General features: G+C 38.5%; 1 pseudogene; it reads right to left on the reverse strand.

Moving 5' to 3' along the window:
- Positions 1-372: 372 nt before the first annotated feature.
- Positions 373-10,416, reverse strand: LOC132188658 (25.3 kDa vesicle transport protein SEC22-1-like; annotated as a pseudogene).
- Between the last annotated feature and the right edge of the window lie 241 nt (positions 10,417-10,657).

The following is a 10,657-nucleotide window of genomic DNA, read 5'->3' on the forward strand; positions in this document are numbered from 1 at the left end:
AAAGCTACAAATCATTCAGCTAGAATTATTGCCAAAATCGAAAGCCACATGCATGAGAAAGTTTAAAATGATCACCTATGGAGTATTACAATGTAATATAGTAATAGTCAAGAGAAGCATATTAAAAAGTAGCAAGTAATAACAAGATGAGATCTCTCATATTTCCGAACAATATATTGTGGCTCCGTATGGTCTTAAAGGTACCAGGTCACTCTTTCACGATTCTACATGGCAGATCTATCCCCCCGAGGTACCTACTAGACTACTTTCCTTCACCTAACCCATCAACAAGAGACGAGAGTTCATCTTAAAACACAATTCAAGTATGTATGTGGATGACAACAGACCAGGGGTCCAGACTATAATGCCACAAGAAGCATAGAGAAAATTCACAACAGTTTTCATAATGATCAGTGTGATCACCAGATCTTTGTTTTGACCCAGAAGAGGAGGAAGACCACTCCTAACACAATGGCAACAGGGGCCCACTTCAGTATTAAAGCCTAAAAAAGAGATGCATAAGCAGATAAGTAAACTTCATCTTCAAAAAATAATCAGATACATGAGAGAGACAATTCAATATTAGAAATACATTGTGGCAGTTGAAAGGAGGCTAATAAAGAAAATGTCATGACTCGTCAAAATAAGACAAACATAAATATCATAAAGAAAATTTCTGTAGTAAAGACATTTGATAAGTGTCCACAAATGGAAATTACTCGATGATTATGCATAAAATTGTGTAAATCTAGTGTTAATAGATAGATGGCTAAGACCATGGATAGTCAAAGTCCCTTTTATTATAAGGAATCTTTATTAGGAAAGGTGCCAAGTGTAGGTATCATCTATAGAAAACTTAACAATGATCTTGTCTTTATATTCACATCAAAATATGGCATGAAGACTCAATGAAGCTGGAGGCACAAATAATCAACCAGTGCCAATGAAGCCAACCATTAAGCAATGTCCATACTCTAGTGGGAGTCCTCACACATAAATATGTGTGCATATATGATTGTCCCAGGCTAGAGAGTTAAAAGCAACTCAAAGAGTTAGGGTAAAGTTGTGTTGTGAAATTTCATGCTGTGAAGTACCATAAAGGGAAAAATCATAATACATAAGAAGTTTTTTATTTCAGAAAAAAGTTTCATAAGCAACACAAATGTAGCTTCACAAATGCAGCAAACATATTGCAACTTCAGTCGTACATTCAAGCATGCACACAAGGACTCCACATAGCAAAGAGTTTAGCAGGAGGATTTTCACGTATTTCACGCATTAATCGGATGAAACTAACCTGTCTGTTTAAGTCTCTTGCCTTATCAGCATATATTCGAGATTCTGATGTTAATCAACTTGACATTTCACTGACCTCTAGAAAATTGAAATTTGAATGAGATTATATGACCTGTAATATGCATGGCACATACTTTATGAAGGAAAATGTAAATGCATCTATCAGCCAGAAAGAGAGAGAGAAAGAGAGAGAGAGAGAGAGAGGAACATTGCAAAGTAATTCTATTGATATTTTAGAAAAATTCTAGAGAAACAAAAATGTGTGGCATCTACAGAAAAAAGAAAAAAACATGCGACTTGCATAAAAATAACAAGACAGGAGTGCAACTAAAATTTTGTGTTGACACCATATAATTTAACACATAACTTCACATTCAGCATGTGTTTTCAATCAAGTGCAAGTATGCTACATAGCAGTCTCTTTCCTAGGCCTGTTCCAGGTGTGTAGTTTCTAAAGCAAGTCTGGCTTTGCTCTTGTTGGAGATGGGGTTCATATTCCATGTCAGGGCCAAGGAGAACAGCACAGAAAATGGGATTCCTTAGGTGCGGAAGCGTGGGAGATTGCTCAGGAAAGGACTACTCGAATCTTGGGAAGATGGAATTTCTCAGCAACCAGAAAGAGCAACCTAAGTAGGCGAGCTGCTCTGCTCAGGAGAGCAACCCAGGCAGGGGAAGTTGCTCGGTAACCAGGGAAAGCTACCTAAGCAAGGGAAGTTGCCTGGGAAAGCCATTAAGGTAGGGAAGTTGCCCAGTAATCAAGGGAGGGCCACCCGAGAGAGGAAATTGTTCAATAGACACATTGGTATACTTAGTAATACTTATGCCACGTCATGTAATAGGTTAGGTGGGGTGCAGGTAGTGCATCAAGGGTAAATTGGGGATTTCTATGTACTAGGTTAAGGTTTCATGGTTGAGCTATAAATATGCACTGTTGTAAGCATACTCGTGGATTTTGACAGAACATTAAAATTTGCCTCTCTTGTGAATGTAGGCAAAGTACCGAACCACGTAAAATTTATGTGTTTGTTCTCCCTTTACCGTATCTTCTTTCTTTTCAATGATAAGGTCACTAAGCCCTAAATCAAACAAATTCACCACAAATCGTATTAGAGTTGTTGGTCTTGGTCATACAATGGCGGTGAATGCTTCTGTTGCCAAATACAACATAGTAAAGTTCAATGGGATAAGAAACTTCAATTTATGGCAGCGAACAGTGAAGGATCTGTTGGTACAAGAAGGTTTGGTGAAAACACTGTACAGGAAAACATGGAAACCAAAAAGTATGAAGGACAAGGAATGGGAAGAGCTTAAGATGGCGGAGGTTACTAATCCATAACAACACATCAACTTGTTTAATCAAATTATCAGTGATCTGTTGAGGATAGATGTGAAGTTTGATGAAGAGGATATAGAACGGATGCTTCTTGCCTCCCTTCTAGCCTCCTACGGGCATTCGGTGACAACTCTCCTATGGAGGAAGGAGAACCAGAAAACAAAAGAGGTTACGACGGCCATGTTGGCTTATGACCAGTGGAAACTGGAAGTAGAGTACATCAGAGTGCTCTAGGGAAGGGCTTGTAGCAAAGGATAGCCTAGATTGTGGAAGGAGGGAAGAGAAAGATAAATCTGGGAAGAAAGGGTCCAGATCTAAGTCCAGGAAGGACGTAAAATGCTTCAAGTGCCATTAGAAGGTGCATATGAAGTGGAACTGTCCAAAATGAAAGAAGGGAAAGGAGGAGGAAAAGAAGAAGGATGGGTCAAACATGTCGAATGTAGTGGAAGAAGATTCAGATAGGAGTGATGGTAACATGTCTATCTGTCTCATCGAGATCTGACCATTTCACCAATGGCTCAATCTTGAATTCATCATGTTTATATCATATGTCCCCTCTTAGGGATTGGTTTGACACCTATAAAACGGTAAATAACGGATCTATTCTGATGGGGAAAGATGTATCCTGCAAAGTTGCAGTCACCATTATAATTAAAATGTTCGACGGTGTGGTGAGAACATTGGGTGATGTGAGACACTTGCCAAATCTAAGGAAGAATTTGGTCTCGCTCAACCCCTTAGACTTCGAATGGGTATAGCTACAAGTCTGAAGGTCTAGTGTTGAAGCTAGGGTGACGTGGTGGTGATAAAGGGTTAGAAGGTTGCTGGAAACATCTACAGGCTATTGACTACTATGATTGTAGGTGGAGCAACTGCAAGCACTTCGTCTGAATCCGAAGAAGATAATACCCTCTAGTGCATATGCTGTTGGGGCATATCGGGGAGTGTAGCTTGAAGGAATTGCATAGGAGAAACTCGCTTCAAGGAGTCGAGTCGAGCAAGCTAGACTTTTACAAGTACTGTGTTCTTGGTAAACAGAGTAGACTGCAATTCAAACAGAAGGAATCCTAGTCTACATTCATTCAAATGTTTGAGGTTGGTGGCAGTAGCCTCAAAGGGCAGTTCTCTCGATTTTGTAAGCTTCATTAATGATTATTCCCAAAAGGTTTGGGTTTACTTCATAAAGTACAAGTTTGAGGTCCTTTCGAAGTTTGGAGTGTGGAAGGCTGAAGTGGAAAACCATTCCCAAAAGGAAGATAAAATGCCTCAGGACATACAACAGTATAGAGTACAAGAAGACCGAGTTCTTGAGGTTCTGTGAAGAACACTGTAATGTACTACATTTCTTGGTCAAGCGTACATCATAGCAAAATGGTGTAACTGAGAGGATGAAATTGAAATTGAATGTTGGGACGTACATTTCAATGACCATTGTGCATGAAATTGAATGTTGGGCTTCCCAAGATGTTTTGGGTTGAGGCAATGAACATGGCTTGCAACATCATAAACCATTCAATTAGGGTGGTATGTGGATGTGGTTATTGCCTATAACCGCATCTGCAATTGCAATATGCTATTATCACTTTTAGGTAACCGCATTTGCCTGCTTAGGTGTGTGGTTACTAACCGCTATCCGCGCGGTTATTGAAGGGAAAACTGCACCGCTAACTGCCTATCAGGTAATGGACCTATTTTAGTGTTTTGAGCATTCTTTGGGCCCCTATCATGGCCTATTTTAAACGATTTTGAAATTGCTTTGGGCCTTTTTCTTCTTCTTTTTTGGTTTTTTAAGCTTTAATGTTTTAGATGAAATTCATATCTTGATTCCACATTACAACATAAAAATAACAAAGAAAATACAAAGACCCCATAATGGGTTCATCCACCTTAAAATAACAAAGAAAACACCTAAAATTCACTTCCAACTAAAACAAACATACAAAGGGTTGTTGAAATATAAATCTGACAACATTACAAATCCAGTAAACATAGAATATATATTATAAATCCAACAGACGTAATATATAATTTATATATTATATATAAGGGTATGCGGTTAATGGTTTTTGCTAACAACATCCATATATGGTTATGTGGATAGCAATTAGTTTTTTTTGATAAGTAATGTTGTACATATCAAAAAGCGTAAGGAGCCCCTAAGTACACGGAAAGTATACACAGGAAAACCAAAGCCAGCCCACAAAATGACCCCCATAAAAGAATTCTAAGACCCAAAGAAGCCCTGCAATACACTCCCAAAACCCCAAATAAGCCCTAAACTCACAAGCGGTTAGTTACGGTTAATAACTGCCTGCTTGTACAGTTCTTGTACTTGACAGGAAGGTCATTGAGGAAGTATAGCCGGGAAAGCAAGTTGATTACTCGATGATAAGAGAATTTAGGTGCCTTGCGTATGTCCATATATCAAACGAGGAGAGGTCAAAGCTCGACTCAATTAAAGAGGTGCATCTTTCTCAAGTATGAGAAAGAGGTGAAAGGATACATGCTTTGGGATCTAGAGGCACAGAAGGTGGTGATAAGTGGGACGTGGTGTTTGATGAGACTCTATGCTAAGGAGTTTCAGGAAAGATGGGGAGGTCAAACCAAAGGGAAGCAAGAGCAAAGAATCCTTGTTGGAGATAAGGCTGGAGAAGATTGAGGAATAGTCTCAAGAAGAGGAGTCTAGTAGCAGGGAGCATGACAAACATAACAGGGTAGCAAGAGAAAGATCTAGGAGGAACATAAGGCTGCCGTCAGGGTACAACTTCGATAACATAGTATTTTAGGCTTTGACACCAATAAAGGGGATCCATCTACTTTTCAGGAAGTGGTGAGTAATGCTGAAAGGGGCAAGTGGATGGAGGCTATGATGGAGGAGATTGAGTCCTTGTGTAAGAACTAGACTTGGGAGTTGGTGCAACTTCCCAAGAAAAAGAAGTAGGGTGCAAGTGGGTTTTTTCGGAAGAAAGTAGCTCTATTAGAAAATGAAGGGGAAAAGTTCAAGGGTCGGTTAGTAGCAAAGGGCTACTCAGAGAAAATGGGTGGACTACAATGAGGTGTTCTCCCTGGTAGTCAAGCACACTTCCATCAGGGTAGTGTTAGTTTGGTGGCTCATCTTGATCAGGATTTGGAGTAATTGGATGTAAAGACGATGTATCTTCGTAGTGATTTGGAGCAGATTTACATGGAACAACCAGAGAGATTCGTGGAACCCGGTAAAAGGAACCATTTGTGCAGATTGTGGAAGTCCATGTAGGGTTGAAGCAATATCCGAGACAATGGTACAAGAATTTCGATTCCAACATGATTGAGATAGGCTACACTCAGTGTGAGTATGATTTTTATGTTTATGTGAACGCCTTGGATGACGGTCGCCACGTATTTTTGTTACACTATGTGGACGATATGCTAATTGTGGCAAAGAGCAATAGGGAGGTTGACAAGTTGAAAGCCTTGTTATAAAGGGAGTTTGAGATGAAGGATTTGGGGGTGGCTAGGAAGATACTTGGGATGGAGATACGTTGGGACAGGAAGGCTAGGGTTGTGGTTATCATAGAGAGCAGTACGTCCATGGAGTGTTGGAGAGGTTTGGTGTGGAGAATGCCAATTTGGTTAGCACACCATTAGCAAATCACTTTAAGTTGTTAGCTAGCCAATGCCCAAAGACCGAGGAAAAGGTCGGTGATATGTCAAAGGTCCCATATGCAAGTGTAGTTGGAAGTCTGATGTATGCAATGGTTTGTACTAGGACGAATTCAGCTCATGCAGTGGGCATGATAAGCAAGTATATGTCAAATTCAGGAAGAGAATGCTAGATATCAGTGAAGTGGATTTTGAGATACTTGAGTGGTACAGTAGACCATGGGTGCATATTTGCTCGCCAGGAGGGCTGTGTATTAGTAAGGGGATTCGTCAATGCCGATTAAGCGGGTGACATGGATGACAACGAGTCCACAACTGGTTGTCTTTCACTCTCTTAAGGGACCTATCTGCGGAAGATCCATGCTACAATCCCTAGTAGCAATGTTGATGGTAGAAGTGAAGTACATGGCGGTAATTGAAGCTATCAAGAAAGCATTATGGCTAAAAGGGATAGTCAAAGAGCTCGGGGTAGAGCAAGGAGGTGTACAATTGCATTATGACAACCAGAGTGCCATCCATTTGGCAAAGCACCAAATGTATCATACTCGGACAAAGCACATAGATTTGTAGTTTCAGAGGATACGAGAGTTGATTATCATGGGTGGGATGATGTTGGAGGAAGTTCACACTTCGAAAAATGCAATTGACATGCTGACGAAGCCTGTTCCAACGGCCAATTTCTAACACAATTTGGACTTGATATACATTTTGCACTTCTAGAGGTGGGAGACAGTGACCCAACCTATTGGTTCCATGTGGAGGCATAGGTTCAATTTCCTAAGGGTGTGAAATAATTTGCCAAGGTGGAGATTGGTGAAGATGTGGCTCATATTCCATGCCGGGGCTGAGGAGAATAGCACATAGTATGGGATTCTTGAGGTGCGGAAGCATGGGAGATTGCTCAAGATAGGACTACTTGAATCCTAGGAAGGAGTTGCTTGGCAACCAGGAAGAGCAACCCAAGTAGGGGAAGGGCACTGCTCAAGAGATCAACACAGGGAGTGGAAGTTGCTCAATAGCAAAAGCTACCTAGGCAGTGGAAGTTTCCTGAGAAAGCCACTCAAGAAGGGAAGTTTCCCAATAATAAGGGGAGAGCCACCTGAGCAAATGAAGCTGCTTGGTAGACAAGTTGGTATGCTCAGTAAAACTTATGCCACATCATGTAATAGGTTGGGTTTGGTGCTGGTAGTGTTTCAGGTGTACATTGGGCATTTCTATGTACTAGGTTAAGGTTTCAAGGTTGATGCGCTATAAATATGCATTGGTGTAACTCTACTCGTAGACTTTGACAAAATATTAAAAGTCACCGCTCTCCTGTGGATGTAGGCACAGTACATAACCACATAAAATTTATGTGTTTATTTGCCTTTACCTTCTCTTCTTTCTATTCACTGATACAGGCTCAATGCCTGAATGGATCAAATTCACAACAGCTTTCAATGCTACTTGCTCCTCAAGATGAGGACTCTAATATGGAAAGTGAGATCCTTTACATGTGGATAAATATCTAGTGCACTCTACTACTATATTGACCTTGGAAAATCTTGCTGTAATATCATCTTGTTTCTAGACTAATTACAATCACCTAAAAACAAAGCAACATACATGGTTTCCAAGTACACAAATACAGGCACTCCAACACATTGAATCATGTCCTCTATGGTGGTTCCCTATGTGCTATATATATAAAAAGGAATGCAGGCCTGTTAAATAAATGTACAAGTTGATCCTAGAGCATGAATTACTGAATTTAACAATGCCTTAGCTTGATGAGTTCCATTATGTTGCATAGCTTTAAACAAATATAAGAACAAAACAATATAACTAAATCAAAGTATTTCTTAGAAAAAGAAGAAATATCTTACGATCCAACTTTTCACCAACACCAAGAACTTCCTGAACATTGCGAGTCATTATTTGGTGGACTTCATAGAGTTCATCATTCAACTTTGAAATATTCCGCTGAGTACGAGTGTCCTGATACAGTTTCTTCATTTTATGTATGAATGTGTCTTTTAACATAACAAGAAATGGAAAAATCAGACCCGTCAGAAGAAGCACCAAAAACAATGCTGTAAGAATATGAAGCGGCTAAAAGGATCATGTAGGAAAAAGTGAGAACTACCAAATTTAATGAAGGCATAAGGTCTGGCAGCAGTTTCAATTTGAGGCCCATTAGCACGCTCAAATTCATTCTTGAGGTCTTCAAGGTATTGAAAGGCAAGTTTCTTAGGATAAGCACGGTCACACATTGTCAAGTAGCAAACGCGTCCTTTAATAATGTAACTAAGAATTTACGTCAAGGTAACCTTAAGATAGTTCCAGCATTCAGAACACATTGTTATTTTAGTGGATCTTATGGAAAAGAAAATATGATGTCTTGACTGATGTAAAAAGTAACAAACTGCAGCTGAGCCTCTTACACCTACCAAAAGTATGCAACTATCTGAGACAGACCTACTGGGGGACCCTCCTACCCTCCCCCCAAAGGTCCATCCCTGCTTAAAGGGTTTTTTTTTTTTTTTTTTTTCATCCCTGATTGAAAGTACTTGAAATAAAAAGTTACCAATATTTTTTTTTGCCGTGTGCACCCATTTAGGAAATTTTTTTATTTTTGATAAGTAATCTTTCTAAAAGCTCATAAATCCGGATTTCTAAAAGCTCATAAATCCGGAACTCTAGAACTGTGATTAGTCTTTTGTTTTTAGTAAATAGAATCAAATTACACAAAAACAAAACAAAACAAAACAAAAGCCTTTATAATTTATCCCTAGGTTCTCTAGACCAAGCGAATATCTATTTTCAAAGACAGAAAAAATAATGTCAACCTCTTCAATACAGCTCTTCTATCATCTTTTTTTTTTTTTCTTAAAATAACTGTAAATGAATTTATAGACAAAGAAAAGAACTCTTCTAAAAAAGGACAAAAATAAATCATATTTGATAAACATATCATAAATAGTTTTAGACAAAGTTTTCCTCCAAAACAGGTTGGATGAAATTCCTTCAACTTAGTCTGTTAAATTGACTAGTATGTGAGAATCAAATGCTTTAAAGACAAATTTCAGTTTAATAGACTATGTTTGAGAAAATCCATTTGGAGGAAAACTGTCCAATAGTTTTCGTCATTTTTATGGGTATCAATTGAGAAATATAACGCATCCCCCACAAAACAAAGAGTATTTAAAATATGTACTTTTTTTTTATTTTTTGATAATTAAAAAATGTGTTTATGAATGTTAAAAATCTTGGTGTGACACAAGCATAAAGTAAACCTTGGACTATTTGCACTTCACTATGTGCGTTTCGCTATGTACATTATGCACCTTATATATCCTACAAACATTTTATCAATTTCGATTGGTCTTTACCAATCAATGTTTTCTTGCAAACAAATAGGAGGATATTATCATTCACCAAGAAAACCGTACAGCTGCTCATATATTCCCAAAGACAGACCTACAAGGAGCAATGAGGGCTTTTAGAATTATATCCCAGCCCCCTTAGATAAACATTTACACCCATCACATCTCATATATGTTAAATAGGGCAGAATCATTTGAACTGAACAACTACAGCTACAGGGAACTTAATAGCACACACTCATCTACAAGTCTCAATTAACTCTCCATAATTCACATTTTGTTTGAACCCCACCCTCAATTGAATTGGGATCAAGGCTTAGTCGAGTAAGTTTGGCAAAGAGATTGCATATTCCAAACCATACGATGAACAATACTGGAAAACTATTTTTCTCAAAAAGTAATACTGGAAAAATAATGGTGCAAATGAAAAAGTGCACCATGCATACTTTTCTCGTAAGTTAAAAACCGCCAAGGGGAACAAAAGGAAGCATATGAGAGGAAACCACCTCAATCAAAAGAAATAGAAAAGAAAGAACAGAGGACTTAAACTGTAATGGCATGGCAACATTCATAAACAAACTCACAAGGATATTGGAAAACATAAGGGCCACTTTCAACTGACATCCTTGAAGCCTCATTCTGGCCTCTTGAGAGGTTTTTAAACAATGCCTTGACTTGCTGTTTGTAGAATTCAGCATTGTTTAAATCGCGGCCATCATCAAGCCCCTCTGCTAGCGGAAGACCATCAGTAATGCGAGCAATCATCGTCAACTTCACCATCTTCAGTTCACAACTTCTCAGCTATACAAAAAAATAAAAAATAAAAAATAAAATAAAATAATAATAATAAATTAAATTAAAATTAAAAAATGTAAGCCATTTAAAGCCAGACCCACAGGAGATAATGAACAAGCCAAAACTACTCAAAAAAGAGATGCTGATACACAAACTGAAAAAATAACTCGGCTTTAGATGAAAACGAACATCTAGATTCATAATAACCTAAGAAATCATTTTTCTC

This window comes from Corylus avellana, chromosome ca7, assembly GCF_901000735.1.
Source record: "Corylus avellana chromosome ca7, CavTom2PMs-1.0".
Taxonomy (NCBI): Eukaryota; Viridiplantae; Streptophyta; class Magnoliopsida; order Fagales; family Betulaceae; genus Corylus; species Corylus avellana.